This window comes from Rhea americana, unplaced genomic scaffold, assembly GCF_003343005.1.
Source record: "Rhea americana isolate MKP2758 unplaced genomic scaffold, rheAme1 scaffold_195, whole genome shotgun sequence".
Taxonomy (NCBI): Eukaryota; Metazoa; Chordata; class Aves; order Rheiformes; family Rheidae; genus Rhea; species Rhea americana.
This window is the reverse complement of record NW_028186094.1, coordinates 813,252-831,485: the sequence shown is the minus strand read 5'-3', so window position 1 is coordinate 831,485 and position 18,234 is coordinate 813,252. Positions and strand designations below refer to the sequence as shown.

General features: G+C 41.7%; 1 protein-coding gene across 4 annotated transcripts in view; it reads right to left on the bottom strand.

The window, feature by feature from the left end:
* SCMH1 (Scm polycomb group protein homolog 1) overlaps window positions 1-18,139 on the bottom strand; it is an 80,961-nt gene extending 62,822 nt beyond the window's left edge. Inside the window, exon 1 of one of the 4 annotated variants that reach the window (XR_014895588.1) lies at window positions 17,968-18,139. The gene's annotated coding sequence lies outside the window, so the exon portion shown is untranslated. The remainder of the gene's footprint in view (window positions 1-17,967) is intronic. The other 3 variants (XM_085302962.1, XM_085302963.1, XM_085302964.1) reach the window with 3 other exon arrangements.
* Between the last annotated feature and the right edge of the window lie 95 nt (window positions 18,140-18,234).

Sequence of the window (18,234 nt, the reverse complement as noted above, 5' to 3'; positions counted from 1 at the left end):
TGTGCAAATTCATTTCAATGGCATRTTAGCTTTGAACCTAAAAAGGTCTTGCTGCCTCTTTTTTTAAGAGAGTAAGTGCCTTTCCCACAGTTCCAAACTAACTTCCACTCACCCTAGATATAAAAAGTGCCAAAGGCTCCACTGAACTGTCACAAGTTCTAATTCCTCATCATTTCTACAAGGCAGAAAAGTCACTACAAATGCTGTGGCATATCAAAACCTAAAAACCAGAGACAAAATGAAAAAGTTTGYATTTAACTGCAGAAAGGCTAGCTTACTAGTTGCATTATTCATGTTCATATTTAATTCATTTAAAACATCCAAATTTAAATTTAAAGACAGCTGTAATAAACAGTCCCCCTTTCCACAGCAAAGCAGCACAGAACCTCACGCAATTTAAGCTCAGCTTGCCAATGTGTACATGGGACCGTAGATGTCAAGCACTTTCAATATGAATAAAATCACATCAACTGAGTTTATAATCAACTAGTTCAGCTTTTTTAAAATGAAACTATCACACAAAGAAGGATTTACAAGACTAGACTGATTAGCATGAAAAGGAGAAAGACCACAGGAGAGGAATATAAAATAATGAATAGCATGAAAGGAGCGAGTTGGGGACTCCAAATTATCCTTTCCAAAGTGCATTACGGCAAATCTGTAATACTAAAAATAAAYAAACAAACAAAACCCCTCAAATATATATGACAGGGAAGGAAATTTTGTACATGCAAAACTAACAAACATACAACTTCCTCACAGAGGCTATTAAAAGACAAGTGAATCAATAATACTAAAAAAGGATGAACATACTCAAATGAAAACTTCATTTATAACGACATCAAATGAAGYATGAATCTCACAGGCCCCCAGCTTTCTCATTTCATGCAAAAGGCTGGCTGAAAGGTGAGGTGAACAGCAAAATCTTCCCTACCGGTCAGGATACTGTTACATTAGCTGCTGCATTTTGGCAAGGAGAGCTGAACACTTACCTTCCAGCCAAGCTGCTGATATCTGGTCTCTGCCAGAGGCAGGACACCGGTTTAAGACACAATTTGGTTAGCTCCTCAGTGATCTCCAGAATTCAAATGCCATCTTGCCCACGATGTCTTATTCTTAATCCTCTTTATGCCAGACAGCCTTCACAGAGGGCATTCCCGATCTCCCTAAYACAGCGAGCCTGAGCTACCTACTGCCTCAGGAACAGCTCTCCAAAGCAACATCTTGCAAAGCTGAGAAATACTTGTTGCATCAATTTAAAAATGCTACTCAATTCAAGCCAGCTGCAGCAAAGTCTTGATAGGAAACACAGGGAATTCCAGTAAAAAAAAAAATCAATAGCTACAAGAATTCTTGGATTTAATACAATCCTCCAAAGAGGGCCAGACCACTGGACAGAGAAAATTGTAGAATTAATAGCTACCCATTGGATATATTTTTGTTTTTTCTTGTTCTACCTATGCCAACTTTGTAGAAAGATGTTTAAAATAAAGGTAGCACACAGGAAGCTAGAGCTGGAAGGAATGTTTCAGGGCCTCCAGTTCAGACTCTCACTCTCTCAGGCAAGCATGCTAATAATCCTCAGCATAAATATTGTCAAATTGCATCTTAATCTAATTCTGTTTTCACCCCCATCGATCTTACCACCAAGCTGTTCCAAAAGCTCATCCTTATCACCCCTGCAGGGAGAATGATTCAATTTACCTGTGCCAGACTGGAAGGAACCTTAAGGGTTACACGTAGCCCGTTCCGTAATATTCTTCCACTGAACACTGCAACAGTTCGGCTGTAATGCCAGTGCAACAAAAAGTGAAAAAATGTGGATGGAAGGCACTGTCATAGCTATACAGACCTCATAAGATGCATGTAATCTCTTTATCTACAAAGCAACTGCTTTTTTCAGAGTGCATAACCATGAAAAGAGTTAGAACTGAGATTCTGAACGTCTCTTCTACACCCTTCTTTATTCTACTAAACGCACCACTCACATCTGAATTATTTCCTGGGGTTGTTTGGACTTCCTATTATATGARGAAGATTATGGTGAACCTTGGGATGGAGGCCAAGTTAGTTCACAGAGCTACCATGTTCGATTGAATGAGTRGCTGAAGTTTTATTGACAGCATGCCAAGCTTCAAACCTCTTGGGACAATACAGTTGCCAGCAGGCAAAATGTTTTCAGAAAGAAGAGGCAGAAAACTACCAACAGTGAAGCTGAAAAATGGTTTTATTGGGTTGGATACATATCCCACAGTTTAAGATCATGAAAAGAAAGAAAACTCGGAATATTGCCAGGGAACTGTGAGAAGGATGCTTCGTAGAAATCTCATGGGATAGCGACAAGAGAATTCTGATGGCTTTTCATAACGCAAAATGCCTGCAGTCATTCATTTTTTTYYCCCCTCAAAGACATGGGTTCTCGAGTACCCTGCTCAGATCTGCTGGTAAAAATCTCTTCTGTACAGCCTTTTCTTTGAATGAGTTTTTCCTCATGGGTATCTTTCCATTAAACAATATCAACTTTTCAAATCATGAAGAGCTATCACTTATAAATTCCCTCAGGAAATGCYAGGATAGTATTATCTGTTACCTTCTTGGAAAGGGTGACTGTAGTCACTCCAACTGGTGGGTTAGGCAGTTCTGGATACTGTTGCAGCACAGATCCCAGCCGCAGTGTTTTGTATGCCTGTGTGTACATGGGAAGTTGCAAAGAAGGGTCTACTAACATCTAAACCAGGCCGAGACCTGATGAGATGATGCATACCACTACGCCATCCTCCTCCTTTACTATCTTTCTTGCCACTTTTACTTTCAGCAGTGGAGCATAAAAAGTACTTTCAGCCTACTTGTGAAATTAGAGGATTGACAGCATGTGATTTGGAGCACTTYTATCTTTTGATTTTCCCACTGGACTTAGCTCCTCAGATTCTTGCCTGACTGTAGACACCAAAAGTCTGGATGGTCTAAAAYCATGTTCTTTTTCCACTAAGTGTGCTTTCCTTAACCAACTGACTGACCTTTCTCCTCTGGTCAGGACCCCAAAAAACAGGACAGAGCTTCCAGCATGCATCTGGAATACCAACATCTTTAGAGCCAGTTACAATCAATAAGTAGTATTAAAATTAAATGACAGACAAATCTTGTACTGGATCTGGAATAAGTTGCTACAAATTTAAAAGCGAGTCAGAATTTATTTCCTTTTACCTCTTTGCTGTTGTCCTCCTGAACAAGATTGGAGTTTAGTTTCTTCTTGTTTGTGCAAAGCCATCTTTTGGCAGCTCTGAACAAAGGTAGATGAAGCTACAGCATCTCTGGAAATACCTCTCTTACCACAACTTCATTAGGTTTTGAAGGTCCTCATATTCATATTAGATTTTTCAAGGGAAATACTGACAATCATTGTTACAGTATTTCATTTGCAGTAGTTATCCCTTCGTAAGCTTGTGTGACCTGAAATCTTTAATGGCTGTAAACAATTACTTCTCTTTGTAGCAGAAAGATTTTGCATCCTTTCCAACATCACTTTCTCTGGAATGAATTTTATCTTTCTACCATGTAAGAAGCAGACTGATAAACTCCAGACTTCATGTCTGGCTCTTCAGAAACACATTCTTGTGAAAGATGTTAAGATACTTCTGTATCTTTAAGATCTGATCATGAACAATACATTTCTCTAACCCCTGGGCCAAATCTCAGGGGAGACTATATTTTAAGGGAGAAAAAAAAAAACACGGAAAAAACTTGGCTAGACCATGTCTGTAATGAAAACATCAACTTTATGACTTAATTTGAACACCTTCAAGTTCAGGGAGAGAGGAGACGGATYAATCTGCTAGAAAATGACAGCTAATCATCAGGCACACTGCTCAGTTGAGTTCAAGGGAAAGCCAATGCTCAGAATGAGGGGAAGAATCAGATACCACTGGAAGGAATCACTCACTACCATGAGGGATTTTGCAGGACTTACCACTTTCCATGACTGCTGCGGAAATGAAATAAAACCTTGTGGGACTGCAATAAAATTTTGTTTCTCTCTCAAAAAGCGTCAGCCTGGAGTTAGACTCAAAAATAGAAACATCTTCCTATATATCACTGAACAGTCCTTGTTCACCTTGAAGATACAGAAGATTTCAATAAAAAAAAAATACATGTTCAGCGTGCTCCAGGAATAGGGTCCTCTGGCTGAGAGAAATAGAGACAGAATAGAAGAAAGAAAGAACAGAAGAAAGAAAAAGCCAGGTTAGATATTCTAGCTTGAGACTGCTGCTGCTGAGCCAGTAGTTAAAACTTGCCTGCTCCATATCTATCATTTCTATAGAGACAGGAATTAAAACTCTGGCGCTTCAAAACCTACTTAGAAAGAGCAAGTTTGACCACTGTAAGAAGTACACACATGAAATCAATGAAAAACCAGATGTTCCTTGGTTTTCAGACCAGCTTTGTTTTGCTTCTTAAAAACTATGCAAAATCTAAAGCCCATCATGCAGTCCAAAGGGAAACACAGAATTCTGAATTGTTCTTCTCAGGAGCAGGACTGTGACCAAAGTTTGGAGTAAAGATCTGAGCTGCCTCCAATTGCCAAGGATGCAGGGAACATCCCACTGTAAAGACAGTCTGACACTGAGCAGACTTAAGCTAATCAGAGAAAACAAATTCCCCTGTCATTATAGTTAGGGTTAATAAGATTCATTATGTTTCTGAATTATTCTAGGCAGATTCCTTTACTGTTGGTCTTGCTGTTGAACTGACTTTTATCCTTTACATAGCTACTTCTTTTCCTTGGGTGAAGAATGCTCATGTGCTGCATCCAGATGTGAACAAGCTCATCAAGACTGTAGCTCACTGCAAGTCTTCATAAGCAGCTGGTCTCCATTTCTTAGAGATAAGCAGAAGCATTTCTGACCTATTTCACCATAACTGTAGCGTAGCTTTGCCTGTTCAAATACATTATAAGAGAAACCAACATGCAGGGTAGATTTTTTTGGACAGGTGAGGCACTTAATTAGCAAAAATTAAAAGAATAGTCAAATATTTCAGTAATATATTCATCTCCACAGCATTCCTCAGAAGATGGTCTTTTACATGTAGCAAGTCCTTTTACAGGACTGAAGGACTACAAGATATACTAAGTGCTGTATAGGAAGAATATGCCAAAGCAAGGAACTGAATCTGTRTGCTTTATGCTGATGTTCCTGCCACTGAACCATCTGTGTTATAATTATTTGGTGTCAGTACGACTCACACAATTTTCTGTCTTTAGAAGAGRAATGGCTTGCACTACAGCAGTTAAAGCTGCTGTAGTTAAAGTTAAAGCAGCATGGCATGCCAGAACACTCAGCACCTAATCCACAGGGGCTACCTCTAACCAGATGAAGAGATCTATTACGTATGTGGCAGAAGGTGCTCAGCAGTCCTGGATTCTGGGCATGTTCTAACCATAACCTGCCTTCTTACTGGAAGGAAGCCAGGCTACACGCCAATTTTGTACATATCTGGATTTCCCTTCAAAGGGGTCCCACGGAGGACAGGTAGGTGCAGAGATACAATGCACCCTAACAAATCTCTGCACTAGGTCAGGCATGCAGCACACCCTCCCCATCATCCATGCATAGCTGGCGTGTGCAAGCTGAAACCAAAGAATTGAGCAGAACTTCTCCTCTTCTGTAAGATTCACTCAATCCATGGAGACTTAATGAGGAGGCCAAATTCGTACATGCAGTAAAGGAAGTTTTGCAGCACTGTGGTTATTTTCATCTGTACTAAGCCATGTGCCAAATCTAAAACCTATTAATGAAAGCAGATGGCCTACAGGAGACCTTTAAATGGGATTCTGCCCATGACCATTACAGAGTCACCCCTTACAAAAGCATACAGTAGGATGCTCGAACAACATGCTTAAATAAGAATTTAAACAAGAGTACATAAAAAAAAAAAAGTGGTTTTCCATATCATCATCAGGCTGTAATAGAGAGGTACAACCTATCTCTTCCCACTACATGACTRGCAAACAAAACATCCCTCCCATAGTAAGCTGTGGTTGCTTCTCTGGATGGTTGTTTCGTGCACTATATACATGGCACCAGAAATGCACCCCACAGTGTAAACTCCTCACAGGACTCTGTTTATCACCAAGTATGTGATTCCTACCCAAAAAAACCAAAAAAAAACAAAAAAAAAACCCCAAAACAGTAGAATTAACCCTAAACTTACTCTCAATCAGGCTCTTCCTTACTTAAAAACTAAGCTCTTTATGAAATGGGAGATATGGAAGTATCATGTAGATAAATATACACATGACTTGTAGTACTAATAAAATGAAAGTATTGTAACTGCAGGAAAGTAATATATACCCTGTCCCTAGCAAGGGGAAACGAGATAATCCAGAAAGAAATGTTTGAATTCCTGCTGTGTCTCTCTACTGAGCAACAGACTGTGCAATGACACTGCAAACTGAATACCAAAATTCTAGGAAGATTTTGCATTAACTATTTCTCRTAAGCTTTATAAAGTTTTATATACATAAATACTCAGGAGACAGCGAGCAGGAATAGGCAACTTCAAGAAGGGGTAAAAAAAGAAAACAAAAAGAGAAGTAATTAAGAGAAACAAGAGAAACATAAATGAGGAAAACCTTGGAGAAAGAGGGGAAGGAAATGATCCAATGTGCTACACTGCCAGGCAACTTCCAAGTATCTCAACACAGAGAAGGAGGAAGCTCCCCAAGGACAAATGTATAGGTCAAGGTCTTTCCACTGAAAACACAGAAAGGGAAATGAGAGCTGAGGGGTACACAAGGGCAAACCGGCCCTGAGGAAAAGGTAATGGGCAAAAGCACCTCCCTCCCTAATGAGCTAGGGAGAAGCTAGATCCACAGCTCCATCCATACAAACTTCCATACTAGAGAAGGAGACGAAGATGATGATCGCATGCATCTCAAACTGCATTTTTCAGTCTTATGCTTCAGTTCTGTAAGTGATTCTAATAGTTTAAAYTTAATGTTTAGTAACAACCCTTGGAAAATTAACAAGATGAAAACTTTTATCCTTAAGCCTCGTTTAGTAGCAAAGCAATCCCTAAGCATATTATTTAACCTGCATGACGTGCTCCATTCCTACAGCAAAATCTCAATGCTTCTTTCATCCAGCACAAAGTAATAAAGTTCTCCAGAGTTAAGAAATGTGCTTTATATCCTGCTGCAGCAGTGAGTCTGGGGTTCAGTACTGATACAGTCACATCCTCAGAAATCCATTTTCAGTCTCCAGCTGGCAAGCAGCACTAGGGGGAATGAAATGGCCTGTGACTCAAAAGTCACACCTCACTTAAAGGTGAGTTCTTTCTAGATTTATACACAAAAAAGCTGTCACTGACTCAACATCCACACAACCAACCTTCCCAGACCTAACAGATATCTATCCTAATATCTCTGTCCTCCTGAGTCTGATTGAAGTTTTTCTCTCAGAAAAGCCAAAGCAAAGCAATCCCTTTTATATACATATCCTTAGAGTGAAAAAGCTCAAGTCTCCCTTGGCAAGCAGCAGACTGAGATCCAGAGTCAAGTTCTTGCTTCTAACAATTCCAGTAGTAGATTCTTCTTGTTTAAATGAGGGATATTAGTGAAAAAGCTCCACCTCATCTGCCACGTCTGTAAAGGAAGAACATTAAAAATAGTAATAATAATAATTAGAATCCTCACTGTATGGAGCAGAGCCACACAAAAACAGATTTACCACTGCTAGAGCTGAAGATGATGAGTCAGTCCCTGCTGCTACTTTTAGCATGGAGACCCGGATAACCCAATCCCTGAAAGCGAGAGTGACTCCCAGGAGGGCAAAGGGAGAAGCTATGCCATTATTTCTCCCGCCTGACAGCCTGCATAAGAGCACTAGAGCTTGATCATCCCCGAGCAGCATCCTGCCAAGGCAGCAGGGCCTCACTGGAGGAAAAAGAGTTCAGAGAAACTCCCTGTAATCCAAAGAGAACAGCATGCCAAGGCAGGAAGCAAGTATCTTTGTTTCATTTTCTCACTCATGTCAAGCTATATTAACTCATCTATTCCTTAGAAAAAGGAAAGGAAATTGCAACAGGGCAACATGTCTAGAGAGACTAGAAGAGCCAGACACACCGAGGACATGTATTAATTACCACTTTCTACATTTATCCTGCATATAACTTTGGTCTCATCTGTGATTTAAGGAGCTAGARTCTCAAAAGTCGAAACTGTAAATCTACTGAAAAAGGTGAAATATTCTCTACAAACTGCGAAGTCTGAATATAAAGAAATTCTAACAAGTTCCCATCAAAACTTCTGTAAATTTTAATAAGAAAAGAAACAGCAATCTAGCAGTACACAGAAATGTTATCTCAGGAGAACTACTACTAGAGAGTAAAATCACTAGCAAATTCCTACAAGGAAGTCTCAACAGGCTAGTTTTGGTAACAAAGAAAAAGTTGCTAGGCTTTTTTACATTCTTGAAGAATCAAGAGTTTGGAAACCAAATTTAAAAAAGAAAACGGGAGAAAAAAAAAGAAAGAGTGAGACTATCAACTGTCACTATGGAATCTCTTATTTTGGTAATAACATGTAGGCACAGTGGATGCCAGTAGGGAAAAAAAAATACATGACCACAAGCCACTGAAAGTCCATTCTGCAGCTATGAAAGTATGTTCACAGTCTGCCAAACTACTAATGAAAAAAATACATCGTTACAGAGTGTATCTGCTAGACATTAAACTCCTTGCTGGACATTTTGTACAGCTTATAAAGCTGTAAAATATCACAGAGCATTTACAGATTTCCCAGCTGACATCAATACAAACTAACTGAGGAGACTCATAACGAAACAGGTCCTCTAGTCAAGCATAGTGAGTGAATAGCAATGACTATTTATTGCCACATACACAAATAGAAATTGTCTCAGCAACATATAGATGAGAGCAGAGCTCCCAGTGACGGAAAATGAGTCAAGATACCAAAGTTGTCCCTCAGCCTTAMTGTAATCCGGGAACAACAGTGGGACTGCCCAGATTTACAATGCCAGCACAGAGTAAACCCCTTTATACGCTGTCTGAGGCACCGTCAACTGTTGAGGTCCTGGAGCTATGACCCTTGCTTGACTGATGACCTTCTTGCCATGCTTGGGGGACGTATGCAGCACCCTATGACCTTCATTCTGGCACTGCTGAAATGAGAAAGTGAAACTCACTGCCGGAGACACTTGACAAATCAGGCGAATCAGTCATCTGCCAAGTTTTATATCCATTATGAGAAGAATCAATGGTTCCACACGTGCATGGAAGAGGTGACCTGTCCAATTAAAGTTGAGACCAACTGCTGGTCATGGTTACCTTCTGYGTGATGTCATGTAATCAACCATTAAGTCACATACATAAGATATTTTGCTGCAGAAGCATTTTAGGGACCAGTCTGCATGCAATGACAGATACACAGAATATAGCAACAGGTGCACTGAACCTGACAAATATTGTGAACTTCAGTCACCTGTGGTACAAAGCAGGAACCATGCATGACATTATTACTGAACTGTTAAAAACAACTACGGCAGAAATAAATTCACAATGGTTTTAACAAATAGATAGCATACTACAGCATTAGCAGAGTTTTCAATTTTCCATCAGCAGCTGATACTGTACTAGAGACACCCACCAGACGATACTCTGAAATGAGGCTATCCTACCTTGAGAGTTATCTTTTCCTTGAGTTTGATTAGCAATTCGGAAAGCAGGCTGATGACAAGCATGCCTGCATGGTCTTTTTGCAGGTAGACACAAATTTAGTTATATTTCAATCTCACCAGACACAAGAAATTCAGAATTGAAACTGTGCAATTCCAATTAGTACACTACTTCCTAGTTTAAGTGTAGCATCAGCATCACAGAGCTACACGGCTTACAGTCCAGAGCTGGTTCTCATCTGGCTTGCTACCAGAAAAAGCAGAGAGTATTCTTTTCCAGGGAAAGACCACATGCACACACCTCTTACCAGTCTTTCATGTCTGGAGAGCTAATGTATGSTCAAATACAAGGGCATTTCTTACCAGACTCCAGAGACACCCAAACACAAACAGCATTAGGTGCAGCAGTGTGACAGCATGAATATGTTCTAGGTACACATTATTTCTCAAGAAAGTCCCCAGGAGCAAAATGGAAGTAAAATTTGAATTTTGGTACATGTAAGAATAAAGCTACAGTGGCTACAATTTCCAAGAGCTGGCCAGATAGGAGGGCAGGAGCACTGTAAAGGAAAGTCATGTTTATTCTCCAACCTCTCCTTAAAAAGCTGTAGTCATGTTCACACACTTTTCGTTTAAAAATGCAATCCAGGAAAAAATGTGAGCTCCAGAGGTAACAAWTAGCAGATCCTAATGCACAGAAAACACAGAAAGGAAGCAGGATAACCACACTATAGAARTCTTCAAGGACCTCTGAAAGCTTTCAGTATCTTCACTACTTTACACAGGGAGTGCATGTCTGTTGATATCARGTGGCTCAGATTTCACTCCCATTCCGTTTTGACTTTTAAGTCAAGAGTTCTCATCTGAGGAAACAGTTTGAAAGGGCATTGCCACTTCCCTTCCCTTTCAGGATAAATCACAGCCTACTTCAGTTTTAGATCTCTCACTGAAACGCATCACAGCAATTCTTATCATAGGAAAGGATAGGAAATTAGCTGCAAATCCTGAAGTTCCATAGCAAAGGCCTATCTCAAAATGTTTAACTACAGCCAAAGCAAACAAAAACCCTATCCTGTGACAGAGAACAATATACTGCTCTTTCCTACTAAGTAGTATTGTTTTTTTAAAAAATCCACAGCATCTCTATATCATGTTTTAAAGTAACATAACTTTTAATGGCATCATCTTGATTTTTATGAAATGCATTACTAACAAAAAGCTTTCTAAGATGCTAGAGACATGCATTTTAGTRTAAATATAACAGGCAACTGGGGAATTCATGATCTACAATTTTAATAAAACACATTTCACCTCAAGCACCACATTCTCACTGACATCAACACAGATTAAGAACTGTACTCATGACCAATACAACACAACTAGAAGTCACGGCTAGGGCTTCCAGATAGTCATACATGTAATTAAGTAAATGGYCGTGCACAAGAGCCATCAGGATGCTCTCTAAACACTGAAGCAAAGGTAGCAAGGAAGGTCAAATCCTACACAAATAATCACTTTCGTATTTATGGATATTTTCTTCTATTTTGTGCCTTCACAAAGAGAAGAYTGACTGTCAAAATGATGGGGTTAAAATACAGCAATACCAGTCACATATTAAGCAAAGCTTCTTAATCATATGAATAGTCAAGCACTGGAATAGACGGCCAAGGAAAGCGTGAATCATCATCATTGAAAATCTTTAAGAACAGCTTAGACAAACCTCTATCAGGAAACATTAGGTGTAGCTAATCCTTCAAGGTCACTTCTAGAAATAGGGAAATAACCAAGACTTTCTTCATAAGCATGTAAATTTGATCGCACAAGAACTGCAGTATTTTGATGGACTGTAACATCTTTTTTAAATTCGCCAGAGCAAGACAAAAAATACTCAGTTTATAATGAGCATAAGCCACCGGGCAGCTGGAACATTCAGTCTACTTATTTTTAGAAAACAGAAATGGTTTAACTTCCTCATTTTCCCACATCAGACTTCATCATCTTTTCTGCCTGTTCACTACGCATTTACTTAAATAACACTCCTTGTGTGTAAAGAGGAAACTTCTCACACCTTACAAAAGTGATTTGGGCATGAAAGGTCACATTAAACTGAAAGAAGGGACCACAGAGGTGAGGACCTCTTTATAGCAGTGACAGGGAAGAGTGGTGTGTATGCGAGGAAGTTGTTTTTCAGAATAATCTGAAGGAGCCACTCAGTGCGTTCAGTTTGAGGCACATTCTCTGATGCAACTTTACTCCGACACATTTTTCTTGGAGGACTGGCCAGTTTTAGAAGGTTTCAATTAATTGATACAAAGCAGTATGGTAGAGACGGGATGCTGCAGAGCGAAGAATATGTTTCATACCAACAGGAGACAGAGTCATGCCAGGATTCCTGCCTAGAAGTTCCTGCTAGTCCCTGTCTTCCTGCAGTGCACATGCATCCCAGCCAAGCCTCCAAAGGACTCCCTCTCCCTCTGCTTGCTGGCTCTTGGCCTCCCCCCTCGGGCTGAGAAGCAGCAGGGGACACAGGGAGGGCAGGGAATCTCTGGCAGACAGCCCAGGGAGGCTCTCCGCTAAGGCGACTGCCAACAGCCAGGAGGTAGCGGATGGAGAACATAAGGCCCCCTGCCTGCTAGAGAGGCAGCTGGATGCGCATCCCACTGTTTCAAACACAAGCTGAGAGGGCTTAGCGTGGTGGGAGGAGGCAGAGGCTTACTTGAACCAGGAAAGGAAAAGAGAGGCCCGTAAACACAAGGGATAAGGTGCGGCTGTCGTACAAGGAGAGGTCCGGGAGGGGGACAAAAGCCAAAGCAGTGTTCTGTCTTGTAGGAAGCACTGCAGGACTGCCTTTTTTCAGGCAGCGCATGCTGAAGATGATTGCAAATTGCACCCTAAAAGGCTGTCACTTCCACTGTYAAAACAGCTTTGGGTCAAAACAATGCTGCTTTTCCTAGTAGGATCTCTTCCGGAGCCAAATATCAGCAGTACATTGGGGGAATTCAGAAGCACGCTGCTGACACAGCACTGCTCTGCATCTGCCCTCAGTGTATCCAACCGAACAGCTGAAAGCGTGGCTCCAGCAATGCATGAATCAAAAYAGCTCTCTTGACACTGCATCAGGAAGAGGGAACTCTATGCAGATTCTCACACGATAACACAAGAGCCAAAAGGAGGAGCAAAACTGTGTTTTTCCTCAATGGGCAAAAATTGAAGTTTCACAAATTTCCACCGGCACTTACACCTACAGCTTCCATTGTTAAAAACAAAACCAAGCTACTAGAAGATTTCAGGACTGTTCACATTATATTAGCCCGGAAAACAAAAGAGCTAACCAGGACACTCACCTTCTCCTTCAACTCTCAGTCCAACAGCTTAGCTTAAACTTTTGCTCAGGATGAGTCTGCATAGAACTAATACACTAAACTAGGAGAGCTGAGGTACTACCTCAAATTCTTTTTAAATCCCTTATATAGTGGCCAAAATACTACTTGGTAGGTGCCTGAACACCTTTCACCCTTTTGACCAAGGAGAAATCCTGCTTAACCAACCTGATAGCCTTCCATGATGGACTGACTGGCTGGGTAGATGAGGGGAGAGCTGTGGACGTTGTGTACCTTGACTTCAGCCAGGCTTTTGACACTGTCTCCCATAACATCCTCCTAGAGAAGCTCTGGAAGTGTGGGTTAGACGAGTGATCAGTGAGGTAGATTGAGAACTGACTGAAAGGCAGAGCTCAGAGGGTTGTCATCAGTGGTGTGGAATCTAGTTGGAGGCCTGTGGCTAGTGGTGTCCACCAGGGCTCAGTATTGGGTCCCATCCTATTCAACTTCTTCATCAATGACCTGGATGAAGGGATAGAGTGCCTCCTCAGCAAGTTTGCTGAAATTACCAAGCTGGGAGGAGTGGCTGATCCACCTGAGGGCTACGCTGCCATTCAGAGAGACCTGGACAGAGTGGAGAGCTGGGTGGAGAGGAATCTCCTGAAGTTCAAGAAGGGCAAGTGCAGAGTCCTGCACCTAGGGAGAAATAACCCTAGGCACCAGTACAAGCTGGGGGCTGACCTTCTGGAGAGCAGCTCTGCAGAGAAAGACCTGGGAGTGCTGGTGGATGACAAGTTGACCCTGAGCCAGCAATGTGCCCTTGTGGCCAGGAAGGCCAATGGTGTCCTGGGGTGCATTAGGAAGAGTGTTGGCAGCAGGTGGAGGGAGGTGATCCTGCCCCTCTCCTCAGCCCTGGGGAGGCCTCATCTCGAGTCCTGCGCCAGGTTCTGGGCTCCCCAGTACAAGAGAGATATGGAGCTACTGGAGAGAGTCCAGCATAGGGCTACAAGGATGATCAGAGGGCTGGAGCATCTGCCCTATGAGGAACGGCTTTAAGAGCTCGGCCTCTTTAGCCTGAGGAAGAGAAGACTAAGTGGGGATCTTATCAGTGTGTATAAGCACCTGAAGGGAGGGTGTCAAGGGGATGGGGACAAACTCTTTTCAGTTGTTCCATGTGACAGGACAAGAGGCAATGGGCAGAAATTGAACCACAGGAAGTTTGGCCTGAATGTGAGGGGCATTTCTCCACTGTGAGAGTGACGGAGCACTGGAAGAGGTTGCCCAGAGAGGTTGTGGAGTCTCCTTCTCTGGAGATCTTCAAGGCCCACCTGGATGCAACCCTGCCTAACATGCTCTAGGTGACCCTGTTTGAGCAGAGGGGTTGGACTTTATGATCTCCAGAGGTCCCTTCCAACCCTAAYGATTCTGTGATTCTGTGAACAAACCCTGATTACAGTAATACCAGATATTATGGTGCTTCAACCTAACAAAGGTTGTTTCCAGAGGTCCCCTCCAACCTTACCCATTCTGTGATTCTGTCTATCAGAAACCTTTGTAGAAAAGGCAAGTATTATTCTGTACTCCTGAGAAAATATAACTGAGCTCTCCAGGAGTTAAAGTTTTCAGTGTCAGCCAATCTACAGCAATGCCTCTGTACTAAACTGCCTTTCAACTCAGTGACAGATCATGATTGAAGCTACTTCAAAAATTTACTACTAAAGTACTACTGTCTACACAGACAATCAATAAGAGCATCATTTCCACAAACAAGAGGCAATCCACTAATTCTGGTGCCCAGAAACCCACACCAGATACTTATTTGACACTATCAGCTCAGCTATTAGACACAAACGAGCCTTATCTACTCCAAGAACAATCTGAGCTAGAACTAGTGACACAGAGATTGAAAATTTCATGGGCTGCTACTTTAACACTTGGGTTATCACTTTAAACATACAGCAAGGCTGGATGAAAGTATTCACTGCTAGATATAATTTAAGCTTGGTTAAAAAGAATTTCTTTACCACTGTAAGAAAGTATTTGCCTTTAGGACAGAATCCAGTCATTCTGCAAAGTGGGAACGAAACGTTAGTCATGTCACATGGCTTGGAATACACACGCTACACCAAGGCATGCTTCTGGGGAAAGGAGGGAGATTAGGAGCCCTCCTAATTGTGGAGCTTTATTGTGGGGGTTTTTATCGTGGGGATGCTTTTTTTTTACCTTGATATACATCTGACATGTATCAAATGTAAATATACACAGGAGATTAACAACTTAGCAAAAGAAACTACGAGTTGGAGCTACTTCTCTGTCCTCAATGTATCTTGCTTTATTTCTCATATAGCCCTTCCAGCCCTCTTATTAGGAAACTTTTAAAACATAAATGGACAAGTTTCCAACTCAAAACCTACTAGTCTCATCCCAAACTGAATTTCATCTGCAGCCAAAAGAGAAAAAAAGAGGGAGCTATTTGCAAACATTAATGCTTTCAGAGAACCAAACAGGCCAAGTTTTAACTTATGACAGCACCGAAGCCCACAGTGCTAGCACACAGCTCCAGATTCAGCATGTAAGATCAGTTTATGTAGCAAGCTGAGTCCAGTTCAACATACAAATACGCAAAAGCCAGATCTGTATTTTTTTTTTTTTTACATAACAGTACTTAAACATACCTAAAATGAGGTAATTTTGGCCCATTCCTTATTACTGCTCCAAAAAGCTCAACTAACACCATCCTACCTTAGTAGCCTTAGCCCAACTTTAAAAAAAGCATAGATCAAGCAGGAAGTCTACATAAGGGCAGAGAGAATAATTTGTGGTACAGAAAACAAGGCAGAAGAGCATAGAACCAGAGCTTGTTSAGTTTAGGAAAGAAAAAAACAGCTCTTAAAATATGTAAATGTAGCTACAGATGTGTAATAGCGTTTTCCATGTTTCTGAAAGATAAGGGAAGATGAAATAGGTTTAAATTGCAAAACAGATTTAGCTCAAATGCCATGAAAATCTTTCTAATGGTAAGGATAACTATGAGATAGAGTATTTCTATATATATGTATACCTATACAAGCAGGATACACAATTGCTACCAGGAAAAGCCTTAAAAGAACAAACATTACGCAGGGATGGTTTAGATATGCACCCARTCTTACCCTGGGAAGGGAAACAGCCCACTTAAGGTCCTTTCTAAACATATTTTATCTGAGGCTATGAAACAAAGTTTCACAGATTCCTTTAAATTACACTTAAGGCATGGACAAAGCCTAACACTCACATTTTAGACCCTAAGAGCACCTTTCACTTAAAAAATATCAGCTGATGAATACAAAATTCATGAAGTTTCCAGGCAAGTAACTGGGAAATAAAGATTAATAAAATTTTATATAGAGGAAAACAAGGTAGATGATCTGAAGTGACTTGAAAAGGAAATTCACAGTCTTATTCTAAAGTCTAGATTAATTTTCTTTTAAATAATGAGCTGATTTATTTAATACCAAACATTTGACTAAAAAGTTGATWATCAAGATGTCGATTTATAATTTCCTATGATGTAAATACTGAACGAGGAGCACCTCAGGTTAATCTCTCCCCCTCAAATAAAAGTGTGTTTTAACCTTTGCTAAAAGGAAATTTTTATATAGCACAGAAATATGTATATTTACATCTTACCTGTTGTAACAGACTCCCCTACCTCCATCTGCATTTTCATACCACGTGCTGGGCAAATTCTGAACTATCCGACTGCGCATCAGAGACCCYGTAAGCCTGCAGCCCATGGTAGTTTGTCTTGGGTATCAGCAAGCAAGTACCTGTGCTTAGGACAACGAGCTGAGTTTTATTCCTTGCGCTAGTGTCAAGTCACGTAATGGTGCTGATGACAACTCTAAAGTGTCAGAGATGTGTGAAATGATAATCTTATATTCCAAATATTTCCAGGAAGCACATCCACACATYTCATCCTGGCCAGCAAAAGTATAAAACTAATATTCAAAGGAGGGAAGAGGAAGCTATAGATGATGAGAAAAGGTAGCGGTCCTGCTACGAGCTACCTCAGCTGAATCAGTGTGCAGTTATTGTGGCAACTGAATTGATATGGAAGAATATTTTTCCCAGTGGCTTCCCACTGGCTGCTGAAGAGAAACTACCACATGGCTGTTCTCAGCCACTCAGAAGCATGGTATTTACTATAAACAACAACAGTAAACAGAAATGACGCCAGAAATCAAAGCCGAGTACCACAGAGCTGGGTCTTTATGTCCTTATTTTACTCACATAAATAATCAGTTTGGTATTTAGCGCTGCTGAACCAAAGACGTCTGAAAGACAGACGGATCCAATTTATTTGGCACATCCAAAACTTGGGCCACTTCTTGAGATTTATCCTCTCTACTTTTAATCATCGAGACYAGAAAACACCGTCATGATTGTACAAAGCAGCTTCAAAGCGTGTGCAGGTGAAACCCGAATGTCACACAGCAGAAGCCCGTTTGACACCGTGTTTATTTTTAAACAACTTACTATGCATAAAAAGCGCAAATCTTACTTTACTTCCAGTTCTATCCAAGTGCTTGATTCAGAGGGGCTGTAAAGAAAAATCGGATGTTTCCCGCTAGTCCTTGGGGACAGTAATTAAGGGATTTCTCTGTCCAGTCACCAGGATTACCCTTCACATCGCCGCAGCAGTTCCTCAGGACTGAGGGACCATTTACTAAGCGACAGCTACTCCAGCTCGGAGCTCGGTCGGCGTCTGCCTTCCTGATACGCCGCGGTTATGTCACTTCAGCGCCAGCCCAAACAGCTCGCGCAGGAAGGAGGGAACCGAGCTGCCCGGGAATCACCTTGGCGCACYGGCTGGGGCCAGCGGCCTCCCGCCTCGGCATCTGCTCCCTTTCTACGCGAGGGACGTCCAAAAGGAAATGAAACAACCGCGCTGGGGTAAAAAAAGGTTCCCGTACTCTGTGTAAAGAGCGTCGAGGCCTTTGGATGGAAACCCTGAGCGTGGCGAAGCGCTGTGGGAGCAGCTTCCATACCTGCGCCCTCCTGTGCTTCTGGGGGTCTCATCCCAGCTTGGGTCAAGCACCGTCCAGAAGCAGCTGCAAGAACAAAGACCCTCTGCAAACTTCTCCCCGCGGCGCGTTCACCCGGCACGGAGCCTCCTGGCGAGCAGCGCGCAAAAGCCGCCCAGGGCAAGCGGCGGCCCCGCACGGCCGGCGGCGGCCGCC